We start from the raw sequence: 20,957 nt of genomic DNA on the forward strand, positions 1-20,957 counted from the left end.
GGAGYTGCCGTCCCGATTTCCACGGGTGACAGTGGCCGCCTGTGCGGTTGTTGCCCGGTGCAGGTGTGTGTCTGCCTGTTGTGGACCCCGGTGTCACCAGCAGCTGCTGTGCAAGCAGCTGTAGAGCCACGTGTTCCCRGCTTATCCCTGTGTGCTGGGAGGGCTGTAACCACCGGGCTTTCCTCTTGGAAAGTTGGGGATTGATGACACGTTCAGCCCTCTCCAAGGGACTGGACTGAAAAAGACAAAAAAAAAAAAAAGAAAACCCCAAGCAGGCAGGCAGGGTGATGTTTTTTTCCTGCAGAAGTTCAGTACTTCCAAAGCTAACTTTTAAGGAGCTGCAGATGTCTGGATGAAGCATCTCCTGGAACCATGCAGCAGCCCTCACTGTCCCACCAGCATCTCCAGCTCGTCGCCCTCCTCTGCTGCACCCTCCTGCTGCCCATTAGCCCRGAGTCCTCTCCACTCGGTAAGAAATCGGTCCTTTAAATTATTTGCTAGTCACTGCGGGGGATAGAGCTCATGTGCATTTTATACAGAGGTATTCTTGTTTTCACTCACTTTTGAATGTGGGTTAGAGTAACAGAGAGCTATTATTAGCAAGGATATCCAAAACAGAATGGAAGTAAGGTTAAAATAAACAACTGCTTATAAGGCAACATTAAAGCTCACAGTGATAACCACCCATGCTTGCAGGACACTATGCTTATTGCCCATTAGAGGGTTTTGTTTGACTTTTCTTTCTCATTTAGCTAGAGAAATTGCAAACCTCTGAAGAGTCTTACTTTCTACTAGAAAATTTCAAGTGATTTAAGGAATATTCATAGCATTTTCCTATAAATGGAATATATGAAACAAGCCGTAAAGGAAGAAAAAGCTTTAAAATAAAAATCTATTCCTCATATACATTCACCACATACACCATACATTAGAGCAGTGTTATAGATCAGTTAATTACACATATAATAATACAGTTATATAGTCTCTGGCAGTAAAAGGTTCAAGAGTAATTTTTCTTCTACTGTACAGATTAAATGCAAGTCTTTCTCCACTCCAGCACAGGATTGAAAGAGCACAGTAGATTTTACATATGYAATTTGTTTACAGAGCTTTATTAATCCTCTGCAGGGATACACAGAAAATCATGTTAGACATTATTCAGCTAATAAAAGCAGGGTAAAAAAATAATGGGAAAAGCCATAGGACCAAAAGGTAGCACTGTGAGTGATTATGGTTATAGCCTAAGTAAACTATGTGGTGGCACTCCCCCTTAATGGAAATACATTGCAATATTTTACAAAATTTAATTAGAGTGGAGTTTCCAACTAGTTTTAAGGAATCGTCAGCCAGCACTCGTTAGCTGCCTGAAGATAAAACAATTTAAAGCACTCTTCATTTTAATATCAAAGGGTCACCCCAAAAGGTTTGCAGGACCAAACACAAGGCAAATGACCTTATCCCCTTTATCTGCAAACTACGCCTTTAATTTCTAAAACCTTTTGAAGGCTTGCCAGTTTTATGGAGTGTAGCAGCTACTTATCTGATAGAACAAGCTTTTCATCAAGAGGAAATGACCTTTTAGCTCCCAGTAACAAAGTAACTGTTTTTCCACTGTATTTGCATTACTGAAGGTAATATGCAAAGGCATATTTACTAAACTGGGAATGGAGACCAAGAATTAACAACTTGGCTTGCTGTCTTTTAGATAATTCAGAAGAATTTTTAATTTTTTTTTTTTTTTTTGCTAGTAGTGCAAACTCCAAATAAACTGCTCAAAAAAAAGTTTCCATTCTGACAGATTGCAATGTGACAGTATAAGGATATTTTAAAAGCCATATGCTGTTTACTTTTATGCTCTGAGTATAACAAATCTACTAATCCCACAAGAATTTAGCTGTGAACAAGGAACGTCTGACCAAACAGCTTTTTGCAGATGCCTCATTAAGGAGAAGGAGGTGGAAAAGTCCTTTAAAGAGCAAGAAGTACTTTSCTGATCATCTTCTGTGGTCATATTTTAGGGAATGAAGCTCCTAGTGACTGCAACTACTCTCATTATTTGGGGTGTTTTACATCATTTCTTGTGCCTGAGGAACATGGAAGAGTTATCAAAGTGTCCGTAGATGCTCTTTGGTAGAAGATTAAACAAAGCAACTCAGGGAATAGTAGGTGTGGGTGGGCTGACACAACACAGAGCTTGTCAGACTTTCCTGGCATGAAATTCTGTAAATAAGTCAATCACAAGAAAATGACAATAGCTATTTTTTAGATTTTCTTTTTTTTTCTATAAATGCATTGTAGACAAAAGTATTTATCTTAAAGTAGCTGGTCGCTTCAGCACCAGGATGGAATTCCTTCCTTCTGCCTGGAGCCTGTTCATTGCACACCATGAAAGAGGTTTTGCATTTTAGTGTGAGCTCCATGGAGAGCTACAGCCCTCCCTGGAATCTCCTGAGGTTCCCTGGACCCCACTGTAGAGTGCTAAGGATAGAGACATAAATCACTCGCTGTTTGTAAAGTCATTCCTGTGGATATTCCTCAACTCTGAAACACCTACAACAGATGCAAGTCTGTCCTGAGGCAGAGAGCGAGGAGAAGAAAGAGGCCTGGGAAGTCACTGCTCGACTTCCCAAAGACCCAGGTCTTTGGTGTCTGATTTAGCAAACGAGAATATTCTAGCAGGATAAAGACTACTCAGCACCTCTTGTAATTTTTACGGTTGAAACCCTGTTTTTGCTTTCACTGGACGAGTCAATGCTGGGTCAAGGAGCACGCAATCTGCATTACATGATACTCACACACAACCTAGCGTCTCATTTTTGAAATTCCACTGCAAAATCCAAGCAGAAATACCAACAGTCAATGAACTTCACATGCTTTAAGCAAAAATCTACATGCATTCAAAAAAACGCTTCCTTATCAGCATTTCAAACCCATTTCTACTACTTAGTAGAAGGTGCAGCCTTACCACTTGGGGGGCTGCAAATCCGACAGTGGCCACATGGTCTCCGTTCCTCAGCCTGCTAACAGCTTGTAGGGCTCAAGCTCTGGGGCCATGATGACATTTTGGTCCAGGACTTTCCAGTGACTTTAGCAATTTCACTGGGGATTATTCCAGCTCTGAGTCCTCACTGCTGTAGGAAGCGCCACAGGTCTTTATAGCTCCAGACAAACAAGAAGCTCCATGCAGGGCACTCTCTTACAGAATGCAGATCCAAAGGTTTTGGCCATGGCAAATAAACAAGAACAACTGCCAAAGGGCAGACCAGAAGTACAATGTTTACAGCATCTTGCTCTTCTAATATTGCTTTTAATAATTAAAATTTGTCTATGGGTTAATATTTTATTTCTTTCTYATTTAAACTGTAATCAACCCAATGTAGCTCCATTGGCTTCATTAATTGGAATTAATTCCATTGGCTGGAATTAGTCCAGTTTGCATCATTCAGACTACGAGTGAAATTGGATCTTATCTGATCATATACAGTCAAGGCAAAGCCTGTAGTTAGGGTCATACGGTGATTTCTGTTTGCTGATAACTTTTCCATTCTTCTCCCTTTTTATCTGAAAAGAAACAGGGTCGTCCTTGCTGCAGAAATAATTCCTTTATTAGGAATTTGTAAATGGTGGAGCTTTTACAGTCTGAGGATGAATGTCCTTCTCCTAGTAATATTTCTGACATTTTTGAGCAGCATCAATATGTCACTACTGGATTCCAGGGCTTTGAAATTTGGTAGGCAAACAATTTTTATCTYGCTCATTTGCCTTTCAACATTCTGATGACATTTAATCATTATTTGCAAGGTTATACAGGCTTACAAAATATGTTGGGTAGAAGAGGGCTCTCTTCCTGCTGCCTCTCTCAGGGTTTTTGCCTATGTCCCTTTGAACACAAATGTATACCTTGTTAAACTTCTTAAAATGTACTTATTACCCTGTCCCATACTGAAGTTGAGCATCACTTTATTAGATGGAGTAGAGGACATCTGCGGCTAAAATATTAGCTTTAATAGCCCAGTTCCTCAAAGTCATTTTGTCTCCAAATGCCAAATCCTAAGAGGCCCTGTATACATTCAGCTTCCTTTGCAATCAATAGGAGTTGCAAGTACTCAAGACAAATCAGTGTTTGTTCCTAAATTGACAAGACAAATTGCAGCGGAGAGGAAACGTCATCATTCTAGCTTACAGATGGGATAGAGACGTGAAGTGCCCAGCTCAAGGTCACACCAAAATCCTCGGACAGAAATGAGACCCARGATGAAGGCTCACGAGTCACCCCAGCCCTGGTAACCATAGCACAACTCATATCCACAACCAGACAAGCAGGAAATAGGAGCATAAAGAAATGTTCGACCTTTTCTCATCTTGCTCATGGAGTCTAGGGTCAAGGGGCTGTGCACCCAGATTCAGGCCATCGACAAAAAAATGATACTGGGTTTCAAGCAGCTTGACATTTTTCAGCTTGCTAAAACTTGAAGTTTCCCTCAGGTTGCCCTTGATTTACATCAGAAATGGATCTAATCATTTCCAAAATGTGCAATGTACTTTATCATACTGCTRTGTTGAAGAAGGGTCATTCCTGCACTGATTGCATTAGAGACACAAGGGTTTTTTTGTTGTTTCTCCTACTTCTTTTTAGGACACATCTGTTGTCTAAAATAAAATAGTTCTGCTTATATTAGCTGGCTTTGGATTCAACTCTTCCTTTCCAACACTTTTCCTTAAATGTTTTTGTGACCTGGCTGTTCACAATCCTGAGAATATTGTGAGAAATGTCATTTAGTATTTTTTGACTGTTTGGTCTGTATTTCTTTAAATAAAAAATTTGTTGGTAAATTTTCTCTAGGAAGTCAGATTGCAGATTTTTTTTTTTAAATTTGGTCTATAAGTCAGTAACTTTGGACATGCCTGAGGTTTTGTTTTACCTTTTTGGCTATTTTCCTCATGGATAAAGTATCTGTCTTGCCATTTTGCAGGTGGAGATTCAGTACTGGCTGCTGCTGGTGCCCAGTTCACTATAAAAATGAATATAATCATTAACATTTGRTTGGCAGCATATGTTGCTTGCTGCATGTTTATTAAGTTTTAGTTTGAAGTAGTTCAGTTTAACTGCAGTTATGACCTTTATCGGTTTCATTGTGGCTGCTACGCTGTGTGTTTTGCACTAACTAGAGGCTATTTATAGTTCTCATGAAATCCAAAATATTTTTCATCTGACTTTGAAACACCAGTGAAACCATGTGCTAATGCATGGAATTGTTTGTACAGCTTTTCTGGAAAGAGCTTTGTGTGTTAAGCTCTTAGGAGATTTACTTAATGAATGTATGTACTCATTTGCTTCTTTCTGACACATATTACTTTGATTATTCTGACGTCTATTACTGTGATTGCTGTATTCACTCTGCATGGCATCCACTGGGAGCCACTTGGGAATATTCTGCATTTTGAAAGAGAAAAAAAAAAATTGATTGCCTAATATATTTGAGAGATTGTAGCAGTCTGCTCCACTCCTTTTGCTGGTTTTACATTAATTCATCGATTGAAAGCGAGTTTATCTTATTCTCCTATTTTGTTCACAAAGCGGCTTCCGCGAGCTGGATAGCAATTTATCTGCATACCACAATAATGTAATGCATCTCCCGTGATAGCTGGAGCATTTTACAACTCAACTGTCCCTTGACAGCTCTGTGCGTTGACAGTTTCAGTAAATAGTCCCTCATGTAGTGTCTCACTAATGCCTCATCAGCTCGGTAGCTCTTGCATGTCCCATGGACTGGTAGATACCACAACTTTCTCTTGTCTATTAATAAGAAATGGCAAAACATTTCCTTTCTCAGAGCCACAGTCTTGTGTCCTCATTTTTCAAGTGGCCAATAATTTTGCATTTAGTTTGTGTTCACTGTTCTCAGAAAGCAAAGGTCTGCAGACAGCATCTAGACGATCACATGAACTTGAGAGAAGGGTGCACCAAAGTGAAGAGCACCATAATGAACTTCAATGGTAAAGTAATAATTTAAAATTTCTGGCTAAAACACCTTTTGTAGTAATGATATGAGATCTCACCGCATTAATCAGATACCTTATTTGTTGATTTAGTCCAGCTACCRGAAAAGGCAGATTCACAAACATCTYTCAGAGATTATTTTTAATAGTATTCTTTGTCCCTTTTGTCCAATTATTTGCTCTATAATCAAGTAAGGCTATGCTATAAAATTAGTTGACTGTGACTCAACCTCTCAACACAGCATACTTGGATTCACTGGGGCTACCTCATCAGCAGCTCTGTTCTTTTCTTAATGGGATAGACAAAAAAAAAAAAATCATGTAGCCATTTGTTTTGGTCTTTTATTAGATGTTAAGATTAGAGCTGGCAACAAAGACATAAACAGGATGAAATCTAATTAATTACTTGTTTCTGTTTTGCTAAGAGTAAAAGCAAAATGAAGAGGCTATTTATTTCCTACCCTAATGTGCTTGCAATTGATCTTTCAAGTGCTAAAATATGTGGAAATCTCATTTTCTGAATGCATAAAAAGTAGTATAAAAAATGAAGGCAAAAGAAAGCTGCTCTTGTACCTTAACTAGCCTGTAGACATCCACAAAATTAATTTTTCCTCTAATAAAAGTCTTATAAGTACACCTGATGGAGTTATGCAAGCACATCCCATAACATTCCTGAAGCTCCTGAGCTCCTTTTTTCTATAACACCTCCCGGAATTCTCACTCACAGCTGTTTAATATGGGAATCCTCCAGTTTCAAATGACTTCCAGCCCTTTGACTGGACCAGTTATTTCAATTCCTTATTGGAAATGCCTGAGGAGCCCCTCTGAACAGCTAGTTAGGCTGGAAAGGTGAGAGCAGCCTGGACCATTCCTGGTTTGGAGTATGGGATGTGTTTGCTGTATCCTCTAACAGCTGCACTTGGTCCTGTTAAAGCTGGACTCTGTGTGTGGTTTTACCTCGAAGCACAGGACAAAGGGAAACTGCCTGGGGCAATACACCCTGTAGGTCCTAAGGCTTACTATAGGCTTTATAGTTATATCTTTAAGACATCTTTGCAGATACTCTTAATCTTAACATGCCTTGGATGCAGAGGGCTGAAATTAAGCTCAGTACCTGTCCCTCCCATGCACTTGTGTGAGGGCATTAGGCATAAAGATACAAATGTACTTCGGGATTCATGGATTCAGGCTGCAGACTATGATCCTGCACGAGCTATATATCTCCCAAAGGCACTTTATGACTGTTTTCTCCTCTTGACATTATTGTTGCCTTGCAACACAAATAGCTTTGACATAAATCATAAATCTTCTACCCACCCTCATTCCTCCACTTCTTCTTCCTTTTTCATATTTCCCCAGTAATTGATATCCTAGTCTTCAAAATCACCCACAGTTATTCCTACTATTTCATGAAGTCCAATACCCCTTAACATTTCTCATTCTGGTGGTTACTCCTATCCTCCTTGCATGGGCGTGTAGACGCTCTCATTAATAYACCTCTGATGATATTCATCTGCTCTTTCAAAACAACTTCATCTCTTGTCTCCGGCCTGAGGTTGCTTCCAAAGAATGCCAAGCACCCTCCAATTTGCTGACAAGGACCAGGAGATGAGGGCAGCCAGACTGGGTTGATCCCCTCTTGCTCTGGGCCATGCTGGAGCCGGAGCTCTCACAAGGTCAAAGACCTGCATGTGACGGTGCCTTGTTAGTGCTTCAAAAGGCRGAAAGCAGCAGCAGTGATGCAGCATTTGCATGTGCAAAGGTCTGCTGGAAAGATGCCATCTTCTCAAGCTGCTTTTTTAATTTTATACCCCTTGAAGCAGGGAGCTTTATTCTGCCTTCTTTTAACCATGTATGCCAAGAAATCCCTCCTCAGGAGTTAAGCATAGACCTTCTGAAGACTATCCCAGCCTGAGATTTAAAACCTGCATCTGGTCAGCACATGGGGATAAGGTACGTGCCTGAAACCTCCCCATACGTTAATACTTACGTTGCTTTCAATGAGACTGGCCCTGAACGTAAAAGCAAAACACATGGCTGTCCTACATAAGGTAGTGCAGATGGCCACATGTGTACATAAGCCTGGGAAACATTGCTTTTGCCACTGCTGTTATTGTAGTTGCATGCAATTATCTCTAGCATTAGTGCGGTAGAAATGCCACAAGAAAAATGATGGAGGTCAAATAAAATACACAGCACAAATCCACCCATTACACTGGATTTCTGCCTCTGAATTGAATCACACTCACAGCTGCTGTAGTCTAACTTTGCACTGTGATCATCTGCATAATAGTCCATGGACCATGGGGCTTTCCAAAGCTACCCCTCCTTTAGCTTCAGCAGCTGCTGCTCATCCAGACACCAAGGGCGTTTCTGCCTTGCTGCTTTAAAAATTTAAGAACAATCTGAAAATTTCCTTGCCTACGGAGACAAAACTGGGAAAACCCCAAAGCACTAACTGATAGCCTGATAATCTGCTAATCACTTCAGACAGGAAGGATACTCTGTTTGGGGATGTGGGAGCCAAATCTATCTCCTCTGTCACAGACAAGTGCCCTCAGAACAGGGCTATCGATTACACCAGGGCAGAATATCTTTAGTGCTCTTATTTGAGCTGCTTCACTCTCTATTAGCAATTAAATACATCTTAGCAAAGGGGCTTCGGTGTCAGTCTCCCATGTCTTTGCCTGTAAGGCACAGTAAAAGTGCCAAGAACTCAAATGCACAGCAGGCTTACTCATTCTCTGGTATAATATCCATTTATTTTATCTATATCTATAAAATAYTGTTTATATATATAATAATAGATAGGATAAAGGCAAATAGGTAGAGAGATTGATCATCTCATTGATTGTTTTGGTCAAAATCATATCCCCATAGGCATGAGTCTCCAAAAATGCTTTCTTCCTGAGATGAAAACTGTGCCCAAAGAATTCTCAAATCTTGTACCTTTCTATCAACAGTACCCTAACAGCATTTAGGAAAAACAAATCAGCATTTAAAATTCCTGACCAGCCCTAACCTGAGCATATATTTTTTTAGAAGAATGAATAGGCTAAATAAAAGGGGCAGAAAGTTTCAATATCGGTAATGATACTTGTTTGTGAGTTACCAACAATGCAGAAATAAGTGATTTATGCTTATTTGTGCTTATGAAGCAAAGTTCTAACAAAATGATTTTCAGTCTTTTTTTTTTTTTTTTTTTTTCTAATCAATAGTTCTTTTCTGGAAAAAGAAATCCATGGAATATCCTCTATTCTCCACTGTTTTGTGATTAAGAGAGAACACATGGAAAATGTGTATTTTTCATTAATATAAGCATAACAAGCCATATTTTGCAAAGATCATAGTTTTACTGTCAGAATTACATTTCAGAGAGGGAACTTTTGCTGTTGGAGGACAGTTATATTTTTTAAGGTTTTTCATTATGTATGAAATATATATATRTGGAGGTGGCTTGTGGGGGACCAATGTCACTTCTACTCACATTGAAAGAAGATGAGACAAAGGAGGGAAGAAAATGCACTTACTGGCAGAGCTTGCAGCCTTGCTGAGCACAGGAGCGTTGTTGCTCTTACGGCTCAAAAACACAGCATCGACTCCTTCTGGAAGAGGCAACAAATCAGAAAACATATATTTTACATATATTTTGGAAATAATTCTTTTTTTAAAAAAAAAAAAGACTTGTTCTTGGCTTTCTTTAGAGTCAATCTGACCATTGACTGAATATTCACAGGAAAAAAATCACCTTTGCTCAACTCTGAGAATTAATAGTACTAGATGGAGAGCAGTGTAAAAGCCCTGAGCCAAGTTCATCCTTAAATGCCCACTGTTCACCAGTACTACCTGAAGTCTTTTTCCTTCTTGTTTCTCAAAGTATATCAAAGTATTCTATATTATTCCTGAATGAGTTGTCAATCCCTTTAAACACTCTCTGATAAAGGATGAAGCTTGTAGTAAAAATTCAAACCACAGTCTCTTTTCTGTATCATCATGCAATTCTATGAAGGAAAATTGCATGAAGCTTTTTTTTAAAAAAAAAGAAAAAAGGAAAAGAAATAAAATGAAACAGGCCTTCTATAATGCCACTTTTATGAGTGGGAAACATTTGCCCATCTCTAAAAAGATAATTTATCTTGTTTTTTGAAAACTAAGTAAGAGTTTAATGAGAAACACTTGTTAAACTTAAAACCATTACAGATTAAAGAACAAGTTTTGCTTCTTTCTGGTTGACCCTCTGTAAGCCTCTGAGCAAGCTCAAAAGGGGAACCAACATGTTATTTACTTCTGGCCACTAGATAATGCATCTGGAAGATGTTATCGATAATCACTTTGCCACTAGCATGTAATTTGAGGAAGGAAGAAATAAAGGTCCAGAAACTCTATCAGCACAGGAGAGCTCATGTGAAACCACTGAGCAGAAGGGCTTTTGCAGGACGCCCACGGTGTAAAAACAGTCTGTTCTCCTTAATGTGTCACTTATACGTACGTGATCATTCACTAGAAGCTTTACATATCTCACCAGAACATTCCTTCTTTGTCCTCAACACATCGCAGAAACTCCCTTCCTATTCTGTTTTTTTTTTTTTTTTTTTCTTAGAATTTACCCTTTGTGGGGTCTTGGAGGGATGGAACAGCAAAGCAAACATGGGCTGGGTTCAACCCTGAGCAGAAAATGACCATTTCAGAACTTCATTGTTCTGACTGCAGTGTTCTGGCATGAGGATCAAAACATCCTTCAAGTCCATCTCCAGACAGGACAYCGCAGAGATGCTTTTCCTTGTGTCCCTGTATATTGTGTGACTGAAAGGCACAGTTGTTGGGACACAAAATTCCACCCCAGCCCACGTGCAGGATTTCCACGGGCTCTGGCTGGACATTTTGCCTCCCTCTAGCATCCTTTTTTTTTTTTTTTTTCCCTGGGAAAACAGGTAGGAACACATTTCTTCCTTCACTTTTAAGTACCACCACAGGGTAGAACTTCAAATTTTAAATCATCATTTTGCACATCACAGTATCTTGCCCAAGCAGTTACATTTTATTTTGGTAGCAAACCAAAAGAAACCCTGTCCAGCCTCTTAGGTGTGGGTCTCATGTTACAGATCTTGCACCAAAACATTACACCAAGACAACATACAGAGGGAAGTTAAGCAGTTAACTTTGGCTCAATATAAWGATTGATAATGTAGCTACTTAAAAATGCTTTTTATTGTCATAAGTCTCTACTATTTTTTWAAAAAACTTTCATCGGGGTAAACAATACATCATACTTAACTTCAGGTACATTCCTGAAGCCAACACTTAGTACAAGTCAATTTTTAATTATGATATTTATACAAAACCTGCAATTTATTTCCCGATTTGGTAAAATACTTTAAACACTAAGTCATAAATATAAATTACATAAATCTCAAGTGACCCTCAAGTCATCAATCTGACTGAATTTCACAGTGAAACATAGTACAACAACAACCCCYGGCTTGCTTTCTGACATCCCAGAGCAGCAAAAATGGCTTGAACAATGATAAACAATGGGAAATTACAGTTTTGTTCCAGACTAGTGTGATTTTAAACTTTTAAATAAATTGCCTATGGTATTTAGAATATATCTCTTAAGAGCTTAGATTTAGGGCAGAGGAAAATGGCTCTGATGTGTTCCATGAACTCTAAAAAAACACTAAGTGATTATCAACCAGTGCACTGTGCAATGAACTCCAACATTTTGAGCTTCAAGTCACCCTGCATGTGAACTTATGCCCAACCTATTCCTATAGAAAATGCTGTTAAAATAGGTTGAAGAATTTAAAGGATGGATTTTATTTTTTTTAACTCATACTTAGTAGAAGGAGTCAAGCCAGGGGATTCARCTTGTATTCTCAGGTCTTCTGCTCACCTGCACTCAGGGAAGGACTTAATCAACGTGTCTCCAGGGCTTTTTTTGCACATAAAATGGTGTTATGATTCCTAGGGTACCAGCTGTGTGAATTAACATCAGTGAAGTTCTGGTGGACTATGAAGAACTACGAGAAGGCAAAATACTCTTATTATTGGTTCTTTCCATCTCTTGATTTCTCTGCCTTTTTCTCCCCTTCACAAAAGTTTGTGGAAAAGATCAGCAGCCATCAGGCAACACTGCAGCATTTCAGGATATTTGCTTAAATGGAATTAAAGAGTAGAGCAAAACGACTTAAAAAAAAAAGGGATGATCAAACAACAGAACTGAACTAGACGCTAACTCCCATCTTTTCTCGTTGCCTTGTTAGGGGATAATTCCCACACACTCCATCCCTGTGTTCTCAGAACTTTATATAATTTTTCTTTCACTTTACAGAATAAGATGTACAGTCTCCACTTTAGTTCATATTTTTTGAATTTCAGATGCTGCTCTCCATATTAACACATCTCACAGGGAAATACATATCCCTTACTATTATTATTCTTATATTAACCCAGTTACATGGTAGCAATAAAATTCCATAATAAGAAATAAGAGCTTTCATTAGACATTCACAAAGCCCTCCAAAGAACAGGAGAAGAACAGATTGTAAGTCTCATAAATCCTGTTTAATTTATTCATAGTGAGAGTCTACAAATCAGACATTTTTATATTCCAGGATATTTATGATAAGATGGTGAATTTATAATAAAAAACCCAGCAATAATTCGATGAGTGATGATAAAATAATAAAGCAGATAATAGTTTTTTATAAATTTATCAAAAAAGTGAAATATGATAAACAATAATGTACCCATTAGCCATTAAATCAAATCTGCAGTGGGTAAGGGCTAGGCTAGCATTTCAAAACTTCCACACTTCTCTGGTCTCCTGAACCAGCTTTGTTGCTTCAGGAGCTGCAATAACATGCCAWTATTTTCCTCTTTTTAAATATTCTCTACATAACGCAGATGTGTGATTCCATATGTCACATGCATTTTCAGTCTCTGGAAAGGTGTCTAGGTTTACATCCCTAAGAGAAAGAGAATTGTCTGCTGAAACTCTCCAACCCAGCCAACATCATTGGAGACATTTTGGTGTCTTCAAATATATTTTAAAAGCTCTAAACTGCGTGAACCACATCATTGCTCTTGTTCAGCCCAAGTGCCCTTGCTATCAGAAGCAGTCAGGTCATCTAATGCCTTTCTGAACCTAATCAAATCCATCCTAGAACTCAATTTTCTGTTCCTGTTTCTCCAAATGATCTAGATCTTTGCTTCCTAGCATATAAAAATCTCCTATTTTCCGCTCTAAATTTGTTCCTTGACATTGTTCCTATTGCCATCATTCTCATTATCCTTCAGTTTATGGAGCTTCTTCCCTCCCTGACGTAGGCAGTGGCAACACAAAATGATTCCTCATCCTCCCTTTTGCCAGGGTATGCAAATTAATTTTAATCTCTAATTATAAAGCAAGCTCTTCATTCCCCTGATTACTCTAATAGCCATTCCCTCAGCTTATACAGGCTTGAACACGTGCACAGGGATCCAAATGAGGTCTGCACAACAGCATTAATTCAACTGTTGTACTGTATTTTTAGCACTGAAAGTACCAGCATAGGGGGAACATTGGCCCTGTGATCTATATAGCTTATAGTCCTTCTCTGTTTTGTATTGACGCAATTCTATTGTTAATTCTCAGGATTACTGATGGGCTGCAGTGCCCTTGACGTTGGCACCTCTCATTTGCATGTGAACACGTCTTGAAAAGGTTTTGGGTGATAACTCTAGATAAAGGTGTTGGAGATCTGCGCACAGGCAGCTCAATGGCATTTGCAAGAGAAAGGAGGCAAACAAATGTGTGGCAATAAAAGAAATTCTGGGAGTCAGCTAGAACGGTAAAAAAGCAGAAATCCAGTAAATATCAGTCTTCTGAGATAATAGCTTTCACCATTCAGCTGTTCTTCTCCAGTCGCTTATCTAAAGCCTCTGTGGCACACACTGATGAGAGGGAATTTGACCTGCGGCATCTCCCGGGAGAAAGCAATGTAAACTCCAGGCCTACTTTTCAACCTCTTGGCAGTTATGAATGCTTTTTGTTGATCATACAGATTAGAAATCAGGCAAAACTGTACTTTCATACCTGGAAGGAAGGTTCTGATTTACAGTATTTCTGTTTATGAAATTTGTTACTTCTCTTCAAAATTGTTTGTTTCTCAGCAGATASATGTGGATTTCTTTCTATATCTATGAGGATGAGTGTAGGATAGATATGATGGCAAACACTGCATAATTTTTACTTGCATGAATTGCAGAATGAGGAAATTCACTTGCCCCTTTCAGGAAGTCCCAACTGATCTCTTTTGCCTTTCTCTTTCCTATTTAAGTCCTTGAAACCCTCCAAAAATGAAAATGCAAAGGCAGACCCCTCTGGTTCCTGTTTCAAAGCAGCTTACAAAATTGATGGCAAATCTTTCCATAGCTCTGTCCTTCTTCTTCCAAGCATTCTGATGATTCTTTCCTTCTCCAGGAGAGAGAAGGCATCCAGCCCGAAYTGTAAAAAGTCAGTGCAGTGGATAACACACAGCATCACTTTCAAACCAAGCTATGTTTTTCCTCTCTTTACTTCTTAGCGGAATGTGGTGTCTACATGTATAAATGGGACCAAATCTCATTTTTAACAGTTACAGAGGGCTGTTAAAGAAAGGGAAGGAGCTGAATATCTTATGAAGACCATCATGTGGCCATCAGGGGCCTCCGCAGCCCCTTGGCCCAGGAAAGCCATGTGGAAACAGTACGTGCTGCAGTCAAACGACCACTTCGTACTATTGAAGGTACAAACATTTAGATACAGAATCTAGTCAGAAGCTGTGAGAGAAAATTACTCATTGCTGTAGGTGTCTGCTGAGAGCCACAGCCCTGCTCTCACTTGGCCTAGAATGCACTGGAAGTTCATGTTATCTCAGTTGGCAGCAGGCATTTGCCATTAACATGAAGGGGATAATATTTCTGTGTTAACGTATTTGATCTGAGGAGGCAGATGAATAAAATTAAGTTTCAACTGTTAAACCAAAGGACTTGAATGTGTTTTTGGAAACAGGCTAGTGTAGTCCTACTTGCACAACAATTTCAAGAACACTCCCACTTGACACTAACAACTGCATTTTCTGAGGTCAAACTCTGGATTTTGCAGGGAGGCACCCCCCATTTCACCTACAGCCCCCATTTCACTTAGACAATTTCCTGGTAGCAGTAACAACCAGCAGTGGAACAGCCAAAAACGCAGGTGGCATCCAGCAAACACACAGTCAGGCACCCCGAGACCCGATCCTACAGCTGCCAGCTTCACCCYGTGAACACCATTAGCAGCTGGCTGCGTGTCCAGAAAGAGAAAAAGAAATATGCTGCATTTTCACAGCCATCAATCAGCTGATGCTGTGCCAGGAAAGCTTCATAATGATCTACATATTGCCAGTTGACTTTGCAGAAAATATTCTCATCAGAAGGGAAACACAAAGGGAAAAGAAGCAACAGATGATTTCAGAGSAGACGTGCCCATGTGGGTAGTGATATCTTTGTATTTAGACAGGAGGGGTGAGGCTAGAGCGCACATATACCMGTGCAGGCAGCAGCGTTTGCCCGGCTGGGGAGGGCACTTTTGCACAACCCCCCTGCCACAAAAGCAGGGKAGCACTTCTGGCCTCAAAGAAATAGCTGGCTTCACCCACCTGGCTGGGTTTTCACTTGTGCTTCCCAGAAAGTTAGTTCCTAAAGTAAAAGACTTAAAAGGGAAARATAAAGAAAAATCTTTGAGCTATATAAGGGATGTAACCAAGCATTGTAGAAAACCSTACAAAATTATTAACGAACACGATGCTGTTTGGGGAGTGTTCTGTTTAGTTAATGCTCTGCAAAGTGATGGAAAAGTAACAGCAGCATCACTGCTCTTAAATGTTTTATTTCCAAGGATTTGTCTGGATGGATCCCTTTTATTATCACTGCTGCTTTCCTGACAGATACCGAAATGTCTGCTATGACTCATGCTGTGAGGAATCCTTTTGTGAGAGCTGAATGAAAACAGCCTGATAACAAGGATGATTTCATTAAAAAAAGAAAAGCCAGGTGACTAGTTACACGGAACRCTGCTGAAATTATGCATGCAGAACTCTAACATTATCATATTGTTTTAGATCATGTTTTCTGCAGTGCACGAGAAAATATCTTTGTCGGCCCAGTGGAGAGAGGCTGGGAATGATTGAAGTAAAACAGCAGGACAAGGCCGCTATGATTAAGTCACATAGTCAACTGCCCATGTATAACACAGTAATGGAGGTGAAAGTAGAGGGCAAGCTAAAATTAAGYTGAAAGGACACAGGAGACAAAAGGCTACACGTATAGGACAAGAGCAGGATGTGCAACGAGCCCATTCTTGTAGCAGACGGAGTGCAAAAATTTTTATAACGCTTATTTAGACGTTTCCTGTTAATATTGGTGTAAATGCTGGGCTAACTAGTGCTAGAATGGCCATGCTGTTAAGTGAACACAGCTGGAGAGAGGCTTGTTTAATTAATTTTACATTCTTGGACAGAGAGGTCAGATGACAGCAGGTGAGTAAAGTCCTCATCTGCCAGACTGGACAACTAGAGGAAGAAAAAAATATCTGGGAGAAAGCCAGGGTCAGTTCTGGACCCACTCTGGTGATTATTTTCACTTTTTGAGCAGAAAAAAAGGATATCTTAATTTTGCTGCAAGCCACCAAGCAAATACATCATTGTTTTAGAGAAACTTGGCTGGTACGAAGACAATTCAGCCTACTTTAAATTGTTCCCTCTGGGTAAAAGGAGGCTAGACACAAGGCGTGAAACAACCAGTTGTACAAGTCATAGGGCAGCCAGTGTATCATCTCTGTAACACTCTCCAAGGACAAAACAATCCATAAAAACTCATTACAAWCTTCTGCAGCTTGGAGCAGAGGTTGCTGTGGGTCACATCATGTCAAACTAGCCTTTGGTCCCCAGTAATCTTAGGCAAAGTAGTTGGGAAAATGTAAAGCTTGCAAAAATTGTGTTGTGCCAGTCATCTTCATGGTACCATTTCCACTTGAGTCATCTTGAAAATAATCTCTGCTCATAATTTTATATCCCTGTGCACCCTCAATGAGCCATGCAAGAGAGCTACCACCCCCAAACTTTTCTGCAAGTCAGTGAGATGGCCTGGTATGACCTGTGCAGCCATTGCACCCTCAGGAGGAGGTTAGAGAATCTTACCAACTTGTTTAACAGCTATGAACACATTACTGTGTCTATGGATAATTAACAAAACAAGTGGCAAAGTATCAGGATGCTGACTACAAGCACAGGCAAGATGAGAAGATCTAACTTTTTTGGAGGCCGGGCAGCACTTGCTGCCTTGTGCACATGAGTTATAATGCAGGTGTCCTTGCATGATCATGCACCTGTTGGCTATAGGACCCTTATTGTCTTCAGTGCATATGAAAGGCTGCACTTGGTTATGGAACGGTTGGTCAGTACTTTGTCTTACTTGTGAGCACCTGGCTTTCACACACATATGCCACAGAACACTGTTCATGCCCCAAAAGGCTTTTTCCTGGTATCCTTTATTATAGTAATTGCGTGCTTCATGCACCTTCATTAATTTACTTTCACTGCCTTAGAGAGGTGAAGGGTAAATGCTATTGATGTTATCAAGGCAAAGGAAGGCAATGCAGGTCCATTAGCAGGRAAGGAGAGCAGGAGAAGTGACACTGGGAACACAGGCACATTTGAAGTTTTTGTTGCTTCAGATTTCACAGAGGAAGTTAATTACAATCAGATACAGAGTGCAGTTCATTTCAAGAAGGCAAGAGGAACACAAGGGAGAAGAAAATAGACAGTTAGAGGAATATATCCAGGTTGGCAGTAACTGATGAATCCACCATGAGTCATAGGGGATTAGCAAACCATTATTTGCATCATTAAAAATCATCTTCAAGAATTCATGGAAAACCTCTGAGATCCCAAGAAAGACAAACACAGAAGCACAAACATAGTGCTTAACTCCAAGAAGTGTCAGAAAGACTACCTGGGGTCTTAAAAATCTGCCAAACTACTGGCARTGCTTGCCAAGTTATTAAAAAAAATTAATGAGAATCAAATTTGTTCTTGAGGRTGATAGCGTGAATAAAAGCATAACAACTCATTACACCTGCATGCTTGGACTTGAGAGGCCACAGCTGGAGTACTATGTCTAGTTTTGATCACTGGCCTAAAATAAAGATGGACAAATTGGAGACAGTATTTTAAAAAGTCTAGAAAAGTAACATATGAGGAGAAGTTAAAAGAAACAAGCTTGTTTAGCATAGAGTAAAGAGGACTGAAAGGGAATGCATTTAGTTCTCCAATATGTGAAAGATTGATGGSAGGAAAACAGCAGTCAATTATTCTCTGTATCCACTGATGGCAGAGGAAGAAAGATCAGCCAAATTTGTAGTGGAGACACAGACTAGACACTTCCCATCTATAAAGAGAGTTAAGCAGCAGGGCAAGCAGTCCGGAGTATGCTGCAATCCCCTTCATTTGATGTCAAGAAAGGGATAGCCAAACCCCTTCTGTGGATGGGATAGGAATACAAAAACGTGCCTTGGAAAACAGRAAAATGAGGTGATGGGAAAAACAAGCATGAATTTACTGAGAACAAATTGCACTGAACCAATACCTCTCCTCCTTTGAAAGTGTTAGTGGTCGAGTGAATAAAAAATGCTCTGGGTGTGGTACTGCCCAACACCACCACCATTTACAAGCGAACACATTAACAATTTAAGAGATGGGAGGGAAGGAGGCTAAAGTATTCCTGTGCATTGGGACATCTCATCTGAGCCCAGAGGAGCTTCTCCAGGACACCCTGTTCTTCCCTGCCACAGAGACATTTCTTCTCTTTCACATGGGAATGAGCCAAAGCCTTTTGAAGTGTTCTGCAAAAGCATTTAGGAAGAGAGAAGTGGAGAACGATTCTCTCCTCCTTCCCCCAGCACTGCCATGACAGGCATCAGCTCAGGAGATAACAGCATTAATTTGGGAAATTTTGCTCAAATTTACTCAGAGCAGATGCTGAGTCTCTCATTTTTGTAGCCTTTCATGTGCTTTGATTATTCCAAAGAGAAGTGCTCCTTCCCTTTTTCTTTCTTTCCCCTCCAGAAATTCCATCTTTTATAAAAAGAAGGAAAAAAAAAAAATCACAACTATTACTTCAGTGGAAAAATACAGCTCTGTGAAGATCTCAGCTGTGGCAAGTCAACATTTTCCAAGAGAAAAATTTTTCATCAGAAAGCTTGCAGCCAGCTCAAACCTCAGGATTTCAGTAACAGTGAAGCTTCAAGTGTCTCATATTTCTGCATATCAGGGTCATCAGTCAGGCACCCAGAAAACGAGGAATATAAAAGTAATGATCACCTCTGACACGGCTCAAGTGACTTATCCAGTGYCACACGGGCTCCGCTGGCAGCCGTATCAATCAACTCTTTGGGGCAGCGTTCTTGGAGTATTTTTTTCCTCAGAAACATCAATATTAGCTAACATTTTAAAACACTGTAATTTATTTCAGTCAATCTTGCTCTTCACAATTTCAGGCTCTTTCTGTCAGGAAATTTGGAGGTTATTTGATAGTATCAGGCATTAGGAGAATAGCATCAAGGAACCCCATCCTTTCATTTGCCAGTTATATTTTCCTGAAAATTACATGTAGAGATAGAACATACACATCTACTTAAGCAAGGGAGTAACAGAAATTCTGATGCACCAGCCATACACCAAATACCTCTTAGCCTTATTAAAAAGGTTAACATCCAAAAATCTTTGCAGAATCAGAGACTGGATTTCAAGATGATTTGATCTTGCTACCCAACCTTCTATTTATTTTTCCCTCCTTAATAACATTTGCATTACTTTGATAAAATCTTAATGGGTAATGCTACTGCTTAGCTAGACTGTCCATGCAATTGCCTTACCAAATTCATATGCAATAATGTCACAAAGAGCTTATACTATTCACTTTTATCAGCCAAGATGGAACTGGAATTAACATATGGTATCTCATTCTATTCACTTTATACTGACTCCAAATATTCAGAGGCAAGTTGTTAACAGATAGGACATAAATGCAGCAACCTACCTGCCCAGCCCCAAACAGATAAGGGCACGAACAAGCTCTGCTTTGTTCATGAACAATAGGGCCCTGTTTGCAGYCCTGTCCTCAAAGGGACCCCGCACACACTCCTTTGGGGCAGCATGTGCAGCTGTGGGCAAAAGGACTTGCAGGGTTTACATGCAATTTTTGTGAGCTGTTTAGAAAGACAACTTTAGTAGCAAACCAACACACTTTAAGAGCACAGCGAAAGCAGTAGTGACACCTCTGAAGTCCACAAATCTCACCCTACTTGCAGAAAATGGGATTCTGTGCAGGCTGCAGTGTTTGCTGTTGAACACTGACGGATTAYGCGACCTTCCCTGGTCTGCCCTATTTTCTTTGACCTTCTATTTCATTGGCAAAGTGTCTCATAGTTTATTGCTGCTGGCCAAGGCTAYACTCCAGGGACAACGGGCACAGGCAGTACATTTTCCCCAGTGTATTTTTCTCTCCCTCTTTTTACCARGGCTGCTTCTGTATCAGTGTACAACTTTGCCTAAGGTTCTCGATAGCCTGACCCAACTGCCATGTTCATTTTACCTAGACCAGAAGAAGAGACTGGTGACTTTATTTTCTTACCTTAATGTTGCTTCTCAGCAGGTCTTATTCCTACTTGGTCTGAAAAGAAAAGATTAAAAAAAAAATTCACAAAAAAGAACACCTCATTTTCAATAGGATATGCATCTTAGTTATCTTAAAAGAAGGTTGAAAACTTTTCTTCTATCTTAAGCCTCCCCATACACATATGGGATCACATATCAGAACTTTACATCCTATTCTCTTGGGAAAAGGGAGAGCTTGATAACTACTTTCAGAGACCTTTGCAAAGGGACAGACTCCCA

The 20,957-nt window shown here is 39.8% G+C and overlaps 1 long non-coding RNA gene across 1 annotated transcript; it reads right to left on the bottom strand.

Annotated features, from left to right (window-relative positions):
- Positions 1 to 7,628: 7,628 nt before the first annotated feature.
- On the bottom strand, positions 7,629 to 20,736 carry LOC112948574. The gene is made up of 3 exons (XR_003249650.1): positions 20,695 to 20,736; positions 9,531 to 9,605; positions 7,629 to 7,685 (listed from the first exon to the last, which is right to left on the bottom strand). It is a non-coding gene; the product is annotated as an uncharacterized LOC112948574 (long non-coding RNA).
- Between the last annotated feature and the right edge of the window lie 221 nt (positions 20,737 to 20,957).

Source organism: Nothoprocta perdicaria, unplaced genomic scaffold (assembly GCF_003342845.1).
Source record: "Nothoprocta perdicaria isolate Ctin4 unplaced genomic scaffold, notPer1 scaffold_27, whole genome shotgun sequence".
Classification (NCBI taxonomy): Eukaryota; Metazoa; Chordata; class Aves; order Tinamiformes; family Tinamidae; genus Nothoprocta; species Nothoprocta perdicaria.